Below are 20000 nucleotides of genomic sequence, written 5' to 3' on the forward strand. Positions count from 1 at the left end.
CCCACGGGAGGGGGGAGGAGCAGCCCGCCCCAGCCGGGGCTCAGGGCATCGGGGTGCCGGGGCTCCCCCCATGCGCACGCCTGGGCCCGGGACACTCACACACACACTCTGCCCCGGGGCTCTCCTGGTGCCCAGAGACCGACCAACCCCCCGCCTGCCCCCCCGCCCTTCCCCGCCTGCAGCTCTGGCCTCTCCCCTCCCCTCCCGCCAGCCGCCCCCAGGGGAGCCCCAGGCTCTGTCCCCACCTGGAGCCCAGCGGGGCCGGGGGCAGCTCCTGCTGCAGCTGAGAACAGCGGCTCCGCTCCGGCCCGGGCGGCTCCAGCGCTGCTGGCAGCACGTGGCCACCAGGGAGCAGCTGCTGGGCCCGGGCTCCTGCGTCACAATGTGCCAGAGCCCCGCCCCCAGGAGCTGCCCCGCCCCTGGGCTGTGCCAGAGCCCCGCCCCCAGGAGCTGCCCCGCCTCCGGGCTGTGCCAGAGCCCCGCCCCCAGGAGCTGCCCTGCCCCCGGGCTGTGCCACAGCCCCGCCCCCAGGAGCTGCCCCGCCCCCGGGCTGTGCCACAAGCCCCGCCACCAGGAGCTGCCCTGCCCCCGACTCTGGGCTTTCTTTTCCTGGTCCTGCCTCCTTCTTCCCAGCACCTCCGGGCTCCCAGCTGCTCCTTCCTGTGTCTGCAAACACCCCCCGGGCGGGCTGCAGCGCTCGCTGGGGCTGGCTCCAGTGGCTGAAGTTGCCTCCATCTCTGATCACCTGTGGGGGAGGGATGAATTGAGGAGATGGGCCCAGGGTGTGAAAGCAGAATTAGGGGGCAGGGAAAGAAGGACTGTTTGGAAAGGTGGGTTTTTGCGGGGGAGGGGGGTGATCCAGATGGAGTCAGAAGCAGTTGGACAGCAGAGGCTCAGGGAAATTGAGGGGAACCCCCTGGGTAGCCCAGTGTTGGCCAGGGATTGTACAGCACCTAGCGCAATAAGGGGTCCCGATCTCAGTCATGGTCTGTGCAGCACCTGGAGCCCTGATGTCTGTTTCCTGATCACAGGCACTGGGAACGGATAGAGGGGAAACTTCAGCACCTGAAGGGTTAATGTAGCCCTGTGTGCAACCCCTGCTGGGTGGCACTGCTGCTCTCAGGAGGGGTTGGCTTAGTAGACAAACAGCACAATCTCTCTCCCATGTGATCTAGTGATCTGGATTCCTGGTTTTCACCTCAGTAGTCTGGGTTCAATTCCCAGTGTGGGAATAGTGCAGAGCTTTTGCTCAGTGGGGAGGAGGGCAGTGGGGAGGGATCCTGGAAGCAGGGGAGTTGGACAGTGTGGGAAGGGGGTCCCAGAAGTGGGGGTGGGGGGCAGAGGTCTGAGGGGAGGTCAGGGAAGGATCCCAGCATTGTGGGAAGTGGGCAGCATGGAGAGCCCAGGCCTGGCATGGGGACAGGGAAGAGTGACTCTGTCCTTCTAAACTCACCACCTGCAGACTAGGCAGGACTGGAAGAATTACGTATTTGTTGGTAAATGTCAATTTCAGTGTAACGCACAACCCAATGGCAAAATATTTCCATTGATAATAATCAAAATTGACAGCTGGGCAAAGTAAGAAACATGCTGCTTGAGAATTTATCCTGTTCTAATCCTATTGGGGGTCCCTTCTGCCTTAGATGCCACCATGTGGGTGTTTCATTTCCCTCCCTATTTTCACACAGAGACACAATTTCCTTTGCATGGATCCATGAACAGCAAAATCTTCCTGTGTCGCTTGTTTGAGCCAGGGCATTTGATTTCATTGACACCTTCTCTCCTGCAATGGCAGTGGTCAAACAGAGGGGACGTGGCCACCTTGACCCCTGGCAGTGAGATATTCACTGTCCTCTTTCTTCAGGCTGCTGCTGTTATTCCATGAATTATCAAGGATGGAATAAAAAGCTGAGTTTACTCCAGGGTGAGGAAAGAAAGGAGCCACCAACTCCTTGAAAAATCTCAGTGCCCAGAGAAAACCTGCCCGTTACTGGAAACCCTGATGTGTTGGCGGCTTGTTTATTTACACTGAGGATTGAGTCCTGCTTAGTGCACCGTGTCTGAGAAAGAAAATCCTAAACCGCCCTTTGAAATAACAAAAGCAGCAGGACATGTTTCTGTCCCTGCCCCAGAGCAGACAGACCAATGGAGAAATGCCATGAGTCCAGGGTAATACTCCCCTGCGGTTTTACCATTTCCACTTGCTAAACTCCCTCCCAACCTTCTGGGCTCCTGGAGCAGGGGACTGAGCCTGAGCCGAGACACGGACACTGCAACTTTACAGCCCAAGCCGCATGACCCTGATTAATGTGACATGGGCCAGTCGTGGGTGTTTCATTGCACTGGAGACGTAGCCTAATGTTATGTCTGCACTGCGATTAACACACCCAGGGCACCTGTCGCAAAGCCCGGGTCAGCTGACTCAGGGTTATGGGGCTTGGGCTGCAAGACTATAAAATTACAGTGCAGACAGACAGGCTTCAGCCCAGTCTCTGAGACCCCACGAGGGATGAGGGTTTCCGAACTCAGGCTTCAGTGTGAACAGAAATATCTGCACCACAGTTTTTAGCCTCTCAGCTTTAGCTTCATGAGCCCAAGTCAGATGACCCAGGCCAGCCCTACTGCCATCTTTATCCCAGGAGAGATGGACTCTAAGGGTACGTCTCCATTGCAATGTCAGCCCAGGTGTGGCACGCTGTGCTCAAAGCAGCACCCTGGAAGCCCCATATTCACCGCTCTCATATAATGATGATACGGTTTGTACAAAGTCTGCCTGGTGAGGTATCATTTCAAAAGTCTTGTTCTGTTGAACATTACTATTGTGTTGGATTGTGTGTGTAGCATTGGCTGGGAAGTTTTGCTCTGTGTGTGTGACTGAGATGAGGTTGGGAAATGCCCACCACCAGCCTTTCAGGTGTGACAATGGAGGAGCCAGACCCGCTGCTGGCCCATTAAAGGGATCCACACTGCCAAGGACTATCCCAGGAACCGTGTACAATGCAGACTTCTCCGAGATAGCACAGCGACAATGGACACTGCTTGACTCACATCCTAGCAAAGGGACTTCCTAGCCAGTTGGAAGAAACTATGAAAGGGGGGGTAGAGACATCATGAGTTAGCCTCTCTCCCCCACAACTCAACAGCTGGAAATACACCTGGATGACAAAACTGATTCAGAAATCAGAAGAGAATAATAATAGTACATTCAAACCAAAGTCCCCAAACAGACTAGTAGTGGTTTTTCAGCAGAAAATTTTCAGTTTGGGGAATTTTGTTTTCTGTCAGACGTTGCCAAGGGAAGCAGAGAGAAAATGGTTGAGTTGCCTCCTTCAGAACAGCTTGGCCTAGCCACTAGGTCTGGTTCACTGTTGTGGCCTTGCTCAGGTTGGGGGTATTTTAATTATTTGGGGAGGTCCCAGGGTGTTTGGGGGGAGATTATGAGGCTGTTCCCTTTTGAGATAAAAGCTAAGAAATGCAGGACTAGAGAATTTTTTCTAGAAATCCGGGATTTAGACATTTTATTTGAAGCAAGGGGGGGGGAGCTGAGATTCTGAGAAGGTTTTTGTTTGCAAGAAGCAACATTGTTTGATCTGTCATTGTACCAAGGGGGGAGATGGTTGTCTATAAAGGACAGTTAAGACTAAAAGCAGCCGATGAGGATGGGAGTTGAACCCTGCATGCAAAGCACAATGGATTAACAGCATCACCTTAACCACTCGGCCACCTCATCTGAGCTGCTAAAACAGCGACAGGAGGAGAAATCAAAGTCCGGCAGAGATAGGGACACTAAGCAGTTTCCCAATACTAAGCATAAGCAGGGGCTGAATGAGCTCCCCCCTCACATCTAGTGATGAGCTGTGGGAAGACTTCAGGAACAGGCCGTGTTTGCACAGACACCCCTACTCTGCCTAGCTATGCAGCATGATGGGGCTGCTTCCCCAAAATGACCAGTTTGGGATGGTGGTGGGTTGCAAATCACTTTAGGATTGAGTGGAATGAAATGTTATTCTCCTCCCTGTACGAGTGAAGGGCAGCAGAACGTACCTAGGCCGTCCTGACGGAGCGGGGTGGGGTGGGTGAGGAATCGCTTTCATTGGACTGCAGAGAAGTGATTGAGGACGTCACCCTAACCCAGTGGTCCCCAAACATTTCACACTGCACCCTCGTATCCATGGCTGTGGCCCCTCGGAAGCCGCGGTAGAGAACCGGGGCTGGGAGTGGGGCCGTTGCTTGCTGGGGAGAGGGGTGCGGACAGGGGTAAGGGGGTCGAGGCCTGGCTGGGAGCCAGGGGCCCAGGCTGAGGGTGGGGTTGGGGAAGAGCTGGGACAGAGTGGGGCTGAGTGGGGCTCCCTCCCTGCCCTCCATGGGGGCTGGCTCAGGCCCTGAGGTGCCCCCATCAATCTTCCTCTGTGTCCCCCTAGGAGTCACGCCCCACATTTTGGGGACCACTGACCCCTACTCACTAAGCAGGGGCTAGTGATGCCAAAGCCCAGGGAAAGGGAGAACAAGTGCGGGGGCCCCAGCACCGGAACCATGACCCCCCCCCCACTTCTGTGTGTGACTCCGCCCCCTTCCACACCTTCCACCCACGGCCCCACCCACTGTCACCTCTGTTCCACCCTTTCCCCCACTGGCCCCACCCGGTCACTCCTTTACCCCGGCCCCGCTGCAGCCCCGAGACCAGAGAAGCTCTGTGCCCCTGCTGCAGCCCCCGGGCCGTAGCAGGGAGTGGGAGCTCCTCCAGCCCTGGGACCACCGTGGGGCAGATTTTTCCAGGGGGACTTAATTTGACCAGGGCCTCTAGTCATGGGCCCCACTGCCCCCTTGGCAACGCAAGGTTTGGGGAGGCTGAGCCCCCCCGAGCCTCCATTACGAGCCGCCCAGGCTACCTCTGCTCAGTGGGTGGCCAGTCTCCCTGTGTCTCTGCTGTTCGTGCTGGGGAGCCCGGCCGGCCTTAGGGGTGGGGCCCCCGGCAGCCGCCCAGGGCTCCAGGGGGTCAAAGGGCACCGTGTGGCCGTGCAAAGGTGCTCACTGCTCTCCCCTGCCCCAGTGCTCCTCCGTGGCCCCACAGAGGCTGGGGGGAGCGAGGAGCAACACTATGTGCTCCCTGCGTCCTGGTCACTTTCCCCACCGGGGCTGGGCTGTGAGGGGAGCATCAGAAGCTGCTGCTCTCTGCCCTCCCCTGAAGCAGCCCGGCTGAGGAAAGTGACCTGGATGCAGGGAGCTCGGATGATGTCCCTTCTCGCCCCCCTGCCCCTGCTAGGGAAGGCTGCTGTGTGGTGTCTCCATGGCTGCACTTTCAGTGATGCAGGTTTCTCTCTCCCGTTGGTCCATGGGCATCCTACTAGATTGCCAGCTGCTTTTCAACTGCAGTGTGAAGACTGTGTGTGTGGGGAGAGACAGTGTGTGTGTTGGGGAAGAGTGAGTGTACTGAGCTAGGTAGGAGCAGATCATTATTATCCCTACTTGAAAGAGGGAGAAGCTACGTGTGAGAAAGAATTGACTTGTCTGAGGTCACACAGCCAGTCAGTGGCAGAGTTGGGAATAGGACCCAAGAGCCCTGATTTTCAAACTAACCATCGGATCTTGAATTTCAGACATTGAATGACCTGAATAAAGTGCTCTGATGAGCTACAGACCAACAAGAGTGCACAGGAATTATTCAGCAAGTATTTGAGGAGAACTGCAATGTTAGAGAGAATCATGAACTGCTCAGAGACCATTAATGCAGAGAAGCAGCAAAATCCATCAAACATAGAACTGGTTCTGACTTATTTCCTTGGTCTTCAAAGAGAACAAGACCTGAGTCTCCTCCCTGTCAATAACCCCCTGCTCAGCCAATCAGAGTAGAGACTGAGGACGGGAGGCTGAGGGTTCTCACCAGAGAGCCCAAAGGATGGCCCAGGTCACTCATGGGGATCACTGCCCGAGCACTATTTCAGCCCCACATTTTTGTGTGGACCTCCCACAGTGGGAGCTGCAGAGCACTGCCCCGCAACACACACACACACACATACACACCTCCTGGTGTTGGGAGGGGAACAGGAGAAAGGACAAAAGAAGCAAGAGATAAAGAGAAAGGAGGGAGGGATGGAGGAAAAGGTAAAACAAAAAGGACGAACCCCAATGTCCCCAGTGATTCTAAGGGACAAAATCCCAGGTGTGGAATAAAATTCGGCCTCCTTAAGCTCTTGTTTTCCATGCCTAGAATTCAACTGTCACCAGATGGATCAGACTGAACAGGTTTCAAACCTCGAGGAGGCTCTTACCTTCTAAACAGGGACGGCTGTTTTCTAGTAAAATCACTGAAAAGGAAGGAGAAAACTCGAAAGAGGTTCCTTCTGGCGCTCACGTCCGTGAACCCGAATACTCCCTCAGTCCTCAAAGAGAGACCTGGAGAAGGAGACTTGCTGAAGCAAAGCCACAGGGGTCTCTGAGGTTTCCCTGGCCCCTCGCCCCTGTCCTGCCTGCCTGATGTCATCATCTCTCTGTGAGGTCACCACCTCCCCACCACCTTGGACCAATAGTCTGAGGTCCTGCAAAAGGCCTTTGTGATGTCACTGCCACACCCCTCCCTTGCTGGGCTAATGTCCTGCCCCTGGCCAGGCACTTTGTAGGTTTGAGCTACTCCCTGTGGATCACCCCACTCCAGGAGCGTTCGTTCTAGGCAGCAAGCCGGCTAGACAGGGAAACATCAGACGCTGCTCCCAATCCTACACTCAGTTTTTCAGAAATTATGGCCAGAAGAGACCATTAGAGCATCTAATCATATAATCATAGAATATCAGGGTTGGAAGGGACTTCAGGAGGTCATCTACTCCAATCTACTGCTCAAAGCAGGACCAATCCCCAACTAAACCATACCAGCCACGGCTTTGTCAAGCCTGAGCTTAAAAACCTCTAAGGAAGGAGATTCCACCACCTCCCTAGGTAACCCATTCCAGTGCTTCACCACTCTCTGAATGAAAAAGTTTTTCCTAATATCCAACCTAAATCTCCCCGACTGCAACTTGAGACCATTACTCCTTGTTCTGTCCTCTGCTACCACTGAGAACAGTCTAGATCCATCCTCTTTGGAACCTCCTGTCAGGTAGTTGAAAGCAGGTATCAAACCCCCCCTCAGTCTTCTCTTCTGCAGACTAAACAAGCCCAGTTTCCTCAGCCTTTCCTCATAAGTCATGTGCTTCAACCCCCTAATCATTTTTTGTTGCCCTCTGCTGGACTCTTTCCAATTTTTCCACATCCTTCTTGTAGTGTGGGGCCCAAAACTGGACTCAGTACTCCAAATGAGGCTTTACCAATGTCTAATAGAGGGGAATGATCACATCCCTCGATCTGCTGGCAATGCCCCTAATTATACAGCCCAAAATGCCGTTAGTCTTCTTGGCAACAAGAGCACACTGTTGACTCATAGCCAGCTTCTCGTCTACTGTAACCTCTTGGTCCTTTTCTGCAGAACTGCTTCCTAGCCATTCAGTCCCTAGTCTGTAGCAGTGAATGGGATTCTTCCGTCCTAAGTGCAGGACTCTGCATTTGTCCTTGTTGAACCTCATCAGGTTTCTTTTGGCCCAATCCTCTAATTTGTCTAGGTCCCTCTGTATCCTAGTCCTACCCTCCAGCGTATCTATCACTCCTCCCAGTTTAGTGTCATCTGCAAACTTGCTGAGGGTGCAGTCCACACCATCCTCCAGATCGTTAATGAAGATATTGAACAAAACCGGCCCCAGGACCGACCCTTGGGGCACTCCACTTGAAATTGGCTGCCAACTAGACATGGAGCCGTTGATCACTACCCATTGAGCCCGACGATCTAGCCAGGTTTCTATCCACCTTATAGTCCATTCATCCAGCCCATACTTCTTTAACTTGCTGGCAAGAATACTGTGGGAGACTGTATCAAAAGCTTTACTAAAATCAAGGGATAACACATCCACTGCTTTCCCCTCATCCACAGAGCCAGTTATCTCCTCATAGAAGGCAATTAGGTTAGTCAGGCATGACTTGTCCTTGGTGAATCCATGCTGACTGTTCCTGATCATGTTCCTCTCCTCTAAGTGCTTCAGAATTGATTCCTTGAGGACCTGCTTCATGATTTTTCCAGGGACTGAGGTGAGGCTGACTGACCTGTAGTTCCCCGGATCCTCCTTCTTCCCTTTTTTAAAGATGGGCACTACAGTAGCCTTTTTCCAGTCATCCAGGACCTCCCTCGATCGCCATGAGTTTTCAAAGATAATGGCCAATGGCTCTGCAATCACATCTGCCAACTCCTTTAGCACCCTCGGATGCAGCGCATCCGGCCCCATGGACTTGTGCTCGTCCAGTTTTTCTAAACAGTCCTGAACCACTTCTTTCTCCACAGAGGGCTGGTCACCTTCTCCCCATGCTGTGCTGCCCAGTGCAGCAGTCTGGGAGCTGACCTTGTTTTTGAAGACAGAGGCAAAAAAAAAAGCATTGAGTACATTAGCTTTTTCCACATCCTCTGTCCACTAAGTTACCTCCCTCATTCAGTAAGGGGCCCACACTTTCCTTGACTTTCTTCATGTTGCTAACATACCTGAAGAAACCCTTCTTGTTACTCTTAACATCTCTTGCTAGATGCAACTCCAAGTGTGATTTGGCCTTCCTGATTTCACTCCTGCATGCCTGAGCAATATTTTTATACTCCTCCCTGGTCATTTGTCCAATCTTCCACTTCTTGTAATCTTCTTTTTTGTGTTTAAGATCAGCAAGGATTTCACTGTTAAGCCAAGCTTGTCGCCTGCCATATTTACTATTCTTTCTACACATCGGGATGTTTTTTTCCTGCAACCTCAATAAGGATTCTTAAGGAACTGATTTCAGTGAAGGGACATGTTTGCTAGGTTTTTATGCATTTGCACAGGAAAACATTGAGTGTTTTTATTCATTTCAGGGATCCCTATTCAGTGGAAGTCCTGAACATAACAGAAATGCCATTATTTTTGTTGAAGGAAGAGGCTTGTAAGGGGGCACTTGGATTTGAACTAAGGACCACTCAAACTGCAGTCAAACACTCGCCCACTGAGCTATACCCCCATAACTGCTGTGGAGGTAAGTCAGAGATCTTAAAGATTTTGAAGGACAGGCCCTGCCTCAGCCATCTCCTGTTCTGTTCCCAGACCATAGTGCTTTTAAAAATGGGGTTTGATTAAACTTATAGATCCATGTAAACACCACAGCTTGCACCCCCACCCCCATAGCTTCCCCCAGCGACATAGCTACCACCTCTCAGGGAGATGGGTTAACTACACAGATGGGACAGCTCTCTCCCCTCCGCTTAGAGCATCTTCATTATTTGTGAGTAGGTAGGAAATAACCTCCTGAATGGACAGTAACCAATTTATCAAATATTGCTGGGTCTGCATTCAATATGGGCACCTGGTCCTATTGGCTGAATTAGTAGGAGCATTGCCGGCAGACCGAGGGAAGTGATTATTCCCTTCTATTCGGCACTGGGGAGGCCACGTCTGGAGCATTGCGTCCAGCTTTCGCCCCACCCCCCACTACAGAAACAAATTGGAGAGAGTCTAGGGGAGGGCAACAAAAATGATTGGGGGCAGGGGACTGACGAGGAGAGGCTGAGGGCAGGGCCACCCAGAGGGAGGTCAGGTGGGGCAATTTGCCCCAGGCCCTGCAGGGCCCCCACGAGAATACAGGATTCTAGAGTATTGCAACTTTTTTTTATGGAAGGGGCCCCTGAAATTGTTTTGCCCCAGGCCCCCTGAATCCTCTGGGCGGCCCTGCCCCCTCCACCCCCTTCCCTCGTTCTCCTCCCTCCGAGGCCCCACCTGTGCTCCGCCCTCACTCCCATTGGCCACTTCCCAGCCCCGCTCTTCCACTGTGGCTGAGGCCTGCTGGTCCACCTGTCGCTCGCTCCTCTCCTCCCCCAAGGCCTCCTTGTGCCTCTCCACCCCCTACCCCAAGGCCTGCCTGCTGCCCCCACCTCTCTGCCCCCACCTCTCTGCCCCTCCCCTGAGACCCTCCCTGCCCACCGCCCCCACCTCTCTGCCCCTCCCCTGAGACCCGCCCCGCCCACCCCCCCACCTCTCTGCCCCTCCCCTGAGACCCGCCCTGCCCCCCGCCCCCACCTCTCTGCCCCTCCCCTGAGACCCGCCCTGCCCACCCCCCCACCTCTCTGCCCCTCCCCTGAGACCCGCCCTACCCAACGCCCCCACCTCTCTGCCCCTCCCCTGATAACCCCCCTGCCCACCGCCCCCACCTCTCTGCCCCTCCCCTGAGACCCGCCCTGCCCACCGCCCCCACCTCTCTAGCCCCTCCCCTGAGACCCCCCTGCCCACCGCCCCCACCTCTCTGCCCCTCCCCTGAGACCCGCCCTGCCCACCGCCCCCACCTCTCTGCCCCTCCCCTGAGACCCCCCCAGCCCACCCCCCCCCCCCCACCTCTCTGCCCCTCCCCTGAGACCCGCCCTGCCCACCGCCCCCACCTCTCTGCCCCCTCCCCTGAGACCCTCCCTGCCCACCGCCCCCACCTCTCTGCCCCTCCCCTGAGACCCGCCCTGCCCACCGCCCCCACCTCTCTGCCCCTCCCCTGAGACCCTCCCTGCCCACCGCCCCCACCTCTCTGCCCCTCCCCTGAGACCCGCCCTGCCCACCGCCCCCACCTCTCTGCCCCTCCCCTGAGACCCGCCCTGCCCACCGCCCCCACCTCTCTGCCCCTCCCCTGAGACCCGTCCTGCCCACCACCCCCACCTCTCTGCCCCTCCCCTGAGACCCCACCGCCCCGCCCACCGCCCACCTCTCTGCCCCTCCCCTGAGACCTGCCCCGCCCACCGCCCCCACCTCTCTGCCCCTCCCCTGAGACCCGCCCTGCCACCGCCCCCACCTCTCTGCCCCGCCCCTGAGACCCGCCCTGCCCACCGCCCCCACCTCTCTGCCCCTCCCCTGAGACCCGTCCTGCCCACCGCCCCCACCTCTCTGCCCCTCCCCTGAGACCCCCGCCCCGCCCACCGCCCACCTCTCTGCCCCTCCTCTGAGACCTGCCCTGCCCACCCGCCCCACCTCTCTGCCCCCCCTTAGACCCTCCCTGCCCACCGCCCCCACCACTCTGCCCCTACCCTGTGTCGCCCCCTGCCCACCGCCCCCCACTCTCTTCCCCTCCCCTGAGACCCGCCCTGCCCACCGCCCCCACCTCTCTGCCCCTCCCCTGAGACCCGCCCTGCCCACCGCCCCCACCTCTCTGCCCCTCCCCTGAGACCAGCCCTGCCCACCGCCCCCCACCTCTCTGCCCCTCCCCTGAGACCCGCCGTGCCCACCTGCCCCACCTCTCTGCCCCTCCCGTGAGACCCCCCATGCCCACCGCCCCCACCTCTCTGCCCCTCCCCTGAGACCCGCCCTGCCCACCCCCCCACCTCTCTGCCCCTCCCCTGAGACCCGGCCCGACCACCGCCCCCACCTCTCTGCCCCTCCCCCGAGACCCGCCCCGCCCACCGACCCCACCTCTCCGCCCCTCCCCTGAGACCCGCCCCTCCCCTGAGACCCCGCCCGGCCCCCCGCCCCCACCTCTCTGCCCCTCCCCTGAGACCCGCCCTGCCCACCCCCCCACCTCTCTGCCCCTCCCCAGAGACCCGCCCTCCCCACCGCCCCCACCTCTCTGCCCCTCCCCTGAGACCCGCCCTGCCCACCGCCCCCACCTCTCTGCCCCCTCCCCTGAGACCCGCCCTGCCCACCCCCCACCTCTCTGCCCCCTCCCCTGAGACCCGCCCTGCCCACCGCCCCACCTCTCTGCCCCTCCCCTGACACCCGCCCGCCCCACCGCCCCCACCTCTCTGCCCCTCCCCTGAGACCCGCCCTGCCCACCGCCCCCACCTCTCTGCCCCTCCCCTGAGACCCGCCCTGCCCACCGCCCCCACCTCTCTGCCCCTCCCCTGAGACCCGCCCTGCTCACCGCCCCCACCTCTCTGCCCCACCCCAGAGAACCCCCCAGCCCACCCCCCCACCTCTCTGCCCCTCCCCTGAGACCCGCCCTAACCACCGCCCCCACCTCTCTGCCCCCTCCCCTGAGACCCTCCCGGCCCACCCCACCGCCCCCACCTCTCTGCCCCTCCCCTGAGACCCGCCCTACCCACCTCCCCCACCTCTCTGCCCCCTCCCCTGAGACCCTCCCTGCCCACCGCCCCCACCTCTCTGCCCCTCCCCTGAGACCCGCCCTGCCCACCGCCCCCACCTCTCTGCCCCTCCCCTGAGACCTGCCCTGCCCACCGCCCCCACCTCTCTGCCCCTCCCCTGAGACCCGTCCTGCCCACCGCCCCCAGCTCTCTGCCCCACCCCTGAGACCCGCCCCGCCCACCGCCCACCTCTCTGCCCCTCCCCTGAGACCCCCCCTCCCACCGCCCCCACCTCTCTGCCCCTCCCCTGAGACCCACCCTGCCCACCGCCCCCAGCTCTCTGCCCCGCCCCTGAGACCCGCCCTGCCCCCCTCCCCCACCTCTAGGCGCCTCCCCTGAGACCCGTCCTGCCCACCGCCCCCACCTCTCTGCCCCCTCCCCTGAGACCTGCCCTGCCCACCGCCCCCACCTCTCTGCCCCTCCCCTGAGAGCCTCCCTGCCCCCCCCCCCCCCCTCTCGGCCCCTCCGCTGAGACCCGCCCCGCCCACCGCCCACCTCTCTGACTCTCCCCTGAGACCCACCCTGCTCACCGCCCCCACCTCTCTGCCCCTCCTCTGAGACCTGCCCTGCCCACCGCCCCACCTCTCTGCCCCTCCCCTGAGACCCTCCCTGCCCACCGCCCCCACCTCTCTGCCCCTCCCCTGAGACCCACCCTGCCCACCGCCCCCACCTCTCTCCCCCTCCCCTGAGACCAGCCCTGCCCACCGCCCCCACCTCTCTGCCCCTCCCCTGAGACCCTCTCTGCCCACCGCCCCCACCTCTCTGCCCCTCCCCTGAGACCCGTCCTGCCCCCCCCCCCCACCCTCTCTGCCCCCTCCTCTGAGACCCGCCCCGCCCCCCCCCCCCCCCTCTCTGCCCCTCCCCTGTGTCACTCCCTTCCCCCCGCCCCCTCCTCTCTGGCCCTCCCCTGAGACCCGCCCTGCCCACCGCCCCCTCCTCTCTGCCCCTCCCCTGAGACCCGCCCTGCCCACCGCCCCCTCCTCACTGCCCCTCCCCCGAGACCCGCCCTGCCCACCGCCCCCACCTCTCTGCCCCTCCCCTGAGACCCGCCCCTGCCCACCCCCCCACCTCTCTACCCCCTCCCCTGAGACCCGCCCTGCCCACCGCCCCCACCTCTCTGCCCCTCTCTGCCCCTCCCCTGAGACCCGCCCTGCCCACCGCCCCCACCCTCTCTGCCCCTCCCCTGAGACCCGCCCTGCTCACCGCTCCCACCTCTCTGCCCCTCCCCTGAGACCCGCCCTGCCCACCGCCCCCACCTCTCTGCCCCCTCCCCTGAGACCCGCCCTGCCCACCGCCCCCACCTCTCTGCCCGTCCCCTGAGACCCTCCCTGCCCACCGCCCCCACCTCTCTGCCCCTCCCCTGAGACCAGCCCTGCCCCCCGCCCCCACCTCTCTGCCCCTCCCCTGAGACCCTCCCTGCCCACCGCCCCACCTCTCTGCCCCTCCCCTGAGACCCGCCCTGCCCACCGCCCCCACCTCTCTGCCCCTCCCCTGAGACCAGCCCTGCCCCCCGCCCCCACCTCTCTGCCCCTCCCCTGAGACCCTCCCTGCCCATCGCCCCCACCTCTCTGCCCCTCCCCTGAGACCAGCCCTGCCCCCCGCCCCCACCTCTCTGCCCCTCCCCTGAGACCCACCCTGCCCACCCGGCCCCCACCTCTCTGCCCCTCCCCTGAGACCCTCCTGCCCACCACCCCCACCACCCTGCCCCTCCCCTGAGACCCGCCCTGCCCCCCGCCCCCACCTCTCTGCCCCTTCCCTGAGACCCGCCCTGCCCACCGCCCCCACCTCTCTGCCCCTCCCCTGAGACCTGCCCTGCTCACCGCCCCCACCTCTCTGCCCCGTCCCTGAGTCCTTCCCTGCCCACCGCCGCCACCTATCTGCCCCTCCCCTTAGTCCCGCCCTTCCCACCGCCCCCACCTCTCTACCCCTCCCCTGAACCCCCTCCCTGCCCACCGCCCCCACCTCTCTGCCCCTCCCCTGAGACCCGCCCTGCCCACCACCCCCACCTCTCTCTGCCCCTCCCCTGAGACCCGCCCAGCCCACCCCCCCACCTCTCTGCCCCTCCCCTGAGACCCGCCCTGCCCACCCCCCCCACCTCTCTGCCCCCTCCTCTGAGACCAGCCCTGCCCACCGCCCCCACCTCTCTGCCCCTCCCCTGAGACCCACCCTGCCCCCCACCCCCACCTCTCTGCCCTTCCCTTGAGACCAGCCCTGCCCACTGCCCCCACCTCTCTGCCCCTCCCCTGAGACCCGCCGTGGCCCCCGCCCCCACCTCTCTGCCCCTCCCCTGAGACCAGCCCTGCCCACCACCCCCACCTCTCTGCCCCTCCCCTGAGACCCGCCCCGCCCACCGCCCACCTCTCTGCCCCTCCCCTGAGACCCGCCCTGCCCACCGCCCCCACCTCTCTGCCCCTCCCCTGAGACCCGCCCCGCCCACCGCCCACCACCTCCTCTCTGCCCCTCCCCTGAGACCCGCCCTGCCCACCGCCCCACCTCTCTGGCCCTCCCCTGAGTCCGTCGCTGGCCCTCGCCCCCACCTCTCTGCCCCTCCCCTGAGACCCGCCCCGCCCACCGCCTGCACCTCTCTGCCCCTCCCCTGAGAACCCGCCCTGCCCATCGCCCCCACCTCTCTGCCCCTCCCCTGAGACCCTCCCTGCCCACCGCCCCCACCTCTCTGCCCCTCCCCTGAGACCCGCCCTGCCCACCTCTTTCCTCGGTCGTCTGTTGTTATTCCATGAAACATCAAGGATGGAATAAAAAGCTGAGTTTACTCACTGATGTGCTGGGGATATGGCAGGAAAGGGACTGTCTGAATGATCAAGGCAGGAAATGGACAACAATCTACAGCAACGTCATTGACCACAAACACACTCTCACCATGCTCCAGCCAGAAGGGAAATGAGCAGGAATTCTTGCAGTTCAGCCATGGACACACTTACACAATGGCACGGCAGTGTGTGTGCTGAGGGAGCTGGTCTGAGGAAACAACTGGAATTGATCACTCAGTGAGAACAGAACTAGAGTGCAGTGAGAGACACATCTCAACCAAGTAGTTGTGGCTGAGTGGTTAAGGCGGTGGGCAAGAAATCCATTGGGGTCTCCCTGCGCAGGTTTGAATCCTGCCAACTATGGAGAAAGTTGTGGTTCTTTAGTTTCAAGGGAGCTGGGTCTTGTCTCACTCTCGAGCTGTGTCTACACTATTGGGTAATGCGGCTTTAAAGTGTTTTAATTAAACAGCTGTTGCATGTCCACACTATGCCCCTTGTGTCACCAGAGCACATCCACGCTAGAATCTTGGATGGCCACAGAGAGCAGTGCACTGTGGGTAGCTGTGCAACTGGCTGCAGGGTGCTTTGGGAAGGGTTTGCAATGCCTCATGGGCCGGTACAGCATCACATGATGCAGGTTTCTCTATCCCACCGTTCCATGGGCATCTTACTAGATTGCCAGCTGCTTTTCAACTGCAGTGTGCGTGGCGGGGTAGAGACTGTGTGTGTGTGGGGAGAGGGAGTGTGTCGGCACACTGTCTCTATGTTCAGACAGCTGCTGCAAGCAACCAGGCCTGAGGCAGGGGGAGGGGGCAGCCCCCACATCAGCCCCCGCTTCCCTCACTGGCTCAGCTCAGCACAGCAGCCTCTGTCACACACACACACACACACCGCTGCTGCTGAGCTCTGTGTCGGGGGTGCTGGAACAGGGGGTTTAGAGGGCCGTGGCCTCACCACTCTTAACTGGCTGTTAGGAGAAATGATGGAGGGGGAAAGGGGGAGTCTTGGGGGGGGAGAGGCATTCTGTGGGTGTGGCCTCGGGGGGAGAGGTGGTGTGAGTGTGGGTCCTTGGGGAAGGGTTTTCATGGAAGTGCCACAGTTCAGACAGTAGTGACCCCCCCACTGTAAGGAAGCTCCCGCCGCCCCTGCTCTGTGTTCGTAGCGCGGGAGAGAGCAGCGTTCCAGGGCAGTGATTTGCTCCCCGGGGCTCCGCCAGGGGGGCTTGGGAGGCTGCAGGGAGCCCTGGGCCCTTTAAATCACCAGCCTGGGGAAGCCGAGCTGGGCTGGCACAGCGTACCCGCTCTTGCCAGTACCCCATACCGGAATGTACCAGCTTATGTTCACCTCTGGAAGGTCCTCACGTGGATCAATAACTGGTTAAAAGCCAGGAAACAAAGGGTAGGAATAAATGGACAGTTTTCAGGATGCAAACAGGTAACTAGTGGTGTCTGTACTGGGACTAGTCAACATATTCATAAACGATCTGCTAAACAGCGAGGTGACAAAATGTGCGGATGATCCAAAACTACAGAGGATAGTTAAGTCCAAAGCAGACTGGGAGGAGCTAAAAAGAGATTTCACAAAACTGGGTGAAAGGGCAACAAAACGGCAGATGAAATTCAATGTTGATCAATGCAAAGTGATGCACATTGGCAAACATAAGCCCAACTCTACATAGAAAACGATGGGATGTAAAATAGCTGTTCCAACTCAAGTGAGAGATCTTGGAGTCACTGTGGATAGTTCTCTGCAAACATCCACTCAATGGGCAGTGGCAGGCAAAAAGCGAACAGAATGTTGGGAATCATGAAGAAAGGGATAGAGAATAAGAGAGAAAATCTTATTGCCACTGTATAAATCCATGGTACGCCCATATCTTGAATACTGCGTGCAGATATGGTCGCTCCATCTTAAAAAAGATGTATTGGAATTGGAAAAGGTTCAGAAACGGGTATGGAGTGTCTGCCATATGAGGAGAGAATAATAAGACTGGGACTTTTCAGCTTGGAGAAAAGCTGACTAAGGGGAAATATGCTAGAGGTCTATAAAATCATGACTGGTGTGGGGAAAGTAAATAAGGAGTGTTACTTATTCCTTCTCATCACACAAGAACTAGGGGTCACCAAATAGGCAGCCCGTTTAAAACAAACACAAGGAAGTATTTTTTCACACAACGCACAGTCAACCTGCGGAACTCCTTGCCAGAGGAGGTTGTGAAGGCCAAGACTATAACAGGGTTCAAAAAAGAGCTAAATCAATTCATGGAGGACATGCTCTGAGCCAGGATGGGCAGGGATAGTATCCCTAGTCTCTGTTTGCCAGGAGCTGGGAATAGGTGACAGGGGATGGGTCACTTGGTGATTCCCTGTTCTGTTCATTCCCCCTGGGGCACCTGGCTTTGGCCGCTATGGGAAGACAGGATACTGGGCTAGATGGACCCAGTCTGACCCAGTCTGGCCGTTCGTACGTCCTTACGTCCTTATGCTCCTTTCATACAGATGCCTGGGATTCTGCCTCACAATGTGTCCCTGAGGTCTCAGCCAAAATGCCCAGACAGGCAAACGCTCTGGGCTCCTGAAGCCTCGGCCACCCACCTAGTGCCTATGGCTCATCCCTGACCCTTGCTGCTGCTCCTTGCTATAGACTGTGAGAGGAGCGGAGGCAGCGCAGGAGCCTTCGGGGGACGCAGATCTGAGGCTTTGGGAGAGACACATTGTCTGAGATATCAGAGCGCTGCAAACCCTGCAGCCACCCCCTCAATCCGGGGCCTGTTCCAGCCCTGAGTCTGGGCTGCCGCGATCCCTCCCCCACAGCAGGGCCCACAGATTACAGCCTGGAAATAGGCGTGTGAGACTAACTCCTGTTCTCCGTGACAGGGCCTCCCCTAGACCAAGTGCCTCTCCCAGGCAAGACGTGTCTTCAGTACCCCCCCCCCCATATGTTAAAATTTTGAATATCTTATTTTTTATTGCATTTGTAGCTCAGCTCATGATTTTGACGCACAATTTCGACGCATGATTTTCTCTGTCATATAAGATGATAAATTTGCAGGCTAGGTTCTGTAAACCTGTATTTATTCATGCCATATATAAGCAAATAAAACAAATGCATTTTCTTTAAGCATATAGAAACTTTTTAATTTTGACAGTAACTGAAATGTACTAACATCTAGCAATGGAACTCACCAGCACAGGGTGGACCGATATTAAATAGTGTGACAGTCGGAGACAGCGTTAGGATGTTAACCCCAGGCCCTTTGTTCAAAGGTCGCTTCTCTCGCCTTTCCCCCATGAACTGAAGCGCAGCATTACAGAGATCCAAAGATTGGCCAATGGCATTTTAAAGTGCTAAAATAGCAAGTGATGTCAGTCTCTCATTGGCCATCAGCGACTGAAGATGTGGTTTAATGAGCCGGAGCTTCAAGGCGAGAGTGGCTCTGTCCACTGCCTTCCGTTGTGCTGCTGGGCACCAAGTCCCTGGTGGCCAGTATGTGACGCTGGGAGAAGAGAGTGGGGTGGCAAGTGGCGGCAGGACTTTTGCCACCAGGGTCTAGCTGCCCAACTTCCTCCTGGTACTGCTGGCCCCCCGTCGCCTTCAGGAAACCCAGGAACTAAGGCAGGAATAGGGCGAGGAAGCAAGTAAAGCCGAGCAAGGAAGGCAAAAGTGAATCTTGTCTTCATGGGCCGCTCGCAATGACGTCCTTTTTCTGTGCCACAGCTGACAACAACATCCCAGACAGAAAAGCAGGAGGCCAAAAAGAAACCGAGCAGCTGCTGAAGTAGTTCAGTTGGGAGCGTGCTAGACTAACAGGCTCTTCTGTCCCCCTGTGTGCACGGGTGGGATGTTTTCTGAAAGTGCAGCAGTTCCTTTAACTGCCACGAGTCCCTCATTTCAGGCTATGCAGCAGGAAAAGGCAGCATGGGCTTCTGCACCGAGTTGGCCCACCTGACCTTTCATTCTTCTCTTGCTCTTTGTCAGCAAGGGGAAGAAAAAGCAGCTCTCCCTCAAGCTGGAGTCACAAGGGCGACGTAAGGATGACTTCCTGAGTGCCCGCTCCAGTGCTCTGCTCTGCCAGCTGACCCTTTGAAGGGCTGCCACCACTTTCTCCAGGTTTGTCCATCGGTCTGTGCCAGGTGAGCAAGAGCCAAGCAGATGGAGTTTCTGTAGTGTAGTGGTTAACACGTTTGCTTAACACGCAAAAGGTCCCTGGTTCAAAACCAGGCAGAAACATGCTGGCTTCCTTTTCCCAGATCCCCTTGCTGTTCAGGAAGGCCTCCTCCTTCTCCTATTGGCCTGTCCCTGATAACTCCAACCCCTGCATGACAGAGGGTGCTGACAGCAGTGGAGAAAGCACCTTGGCGTCAGGCTGGAGAACCTAGAGGAGTGCAGCGTGTTACCTTTTGGAGGCTTGAGCTTGGCCTCCTCTGCCTGAAAGGTTGGCCGGTGGAGGCCGGCTCTTCCTGCTGGCCTCCTCTGCGTGACTTGCCAAAGGAGGAAGTGAGGCAGGAATGGGGCAAAAGAGGAAAGTGGAGCAGAGGAAGGCAGGGCAGAAGCTAAGCGCCTCAGTGCGGCTACGTGGGGTTAGTAGAGCGTCACCATTCGATCTGCAAAGCCGGGGGAGGTGCGATTGGCTGCTGGGAGGCATAATCCTGTGCCTGCCCTTGGGCTTCCCAGGGATGGCTCCTTGCAGCCCAGGAGAAGTGGGGTTCTGGGGGGACGGAAAAGCAGCAATGGCAAGGCTGAGTGGGCTCCTTTCTGGCCGAGATGGTGGGCTGTGGTGGGTCTGGGAGTTGCCTGTAAGCCATAAGTGGACTTGGTGCAGTGAAAACCGCTGCTCCATTCTGGCTGACCTGGGGGCGCCACTGATGACATGGGAGTGGGGGCAGGGCGCTGGCTGTGAGCAAATGGGATCCAGGAAGCCCCAGCCTGCCCCTCCAGGGGCCGAGTCTTCTTCTTCTCTCCTGCCATGGGGAGCACGGCCTAGAGCCTGCCCAGCATGCACTGCAGCTCGAGCATTAAGCCTTCCTGTGCGGCCTGTGCTGGAGCTGACCCTGGACCCCTGTGGGGCACTGTTGGGGGAAATCCCGACT

At 58.6% G+C, this 20000-nt stretch overlaps 1 non-coding gene across 1 annotated transcript; it reads left to right on the forward strand.

Moving 5' to 3' along the window:
* Positions 1 to 19067: 19067 nt before the first annotated feature.
* TRNAV-AAC lies at positions 19068 to 19140 on the forward strand. Its single transcript has one exon. It is a non-coding gene; the product is annotated as a tRNA-Val (tRNA).
* The last annotated feature ends 860 nt before the right edge of the window (positions 19141 to 20000 follow it).

The sequence above is a fragment of the Mauremys mutica genome, unplaced genomic scaffold, assembly GCF_020497125.1.
Source record: "Mauremys mutica isolate MM-2020 ecotype Southern unplaced genomic scaffold, ASM2049712v1 000864F_np12_obj, whole genome shotgun sequence".
NCBI lineage: Eukaryota > Metazoa > Chordata > Testudines > Geoemydidae > Mauremys > Mauremys mutica.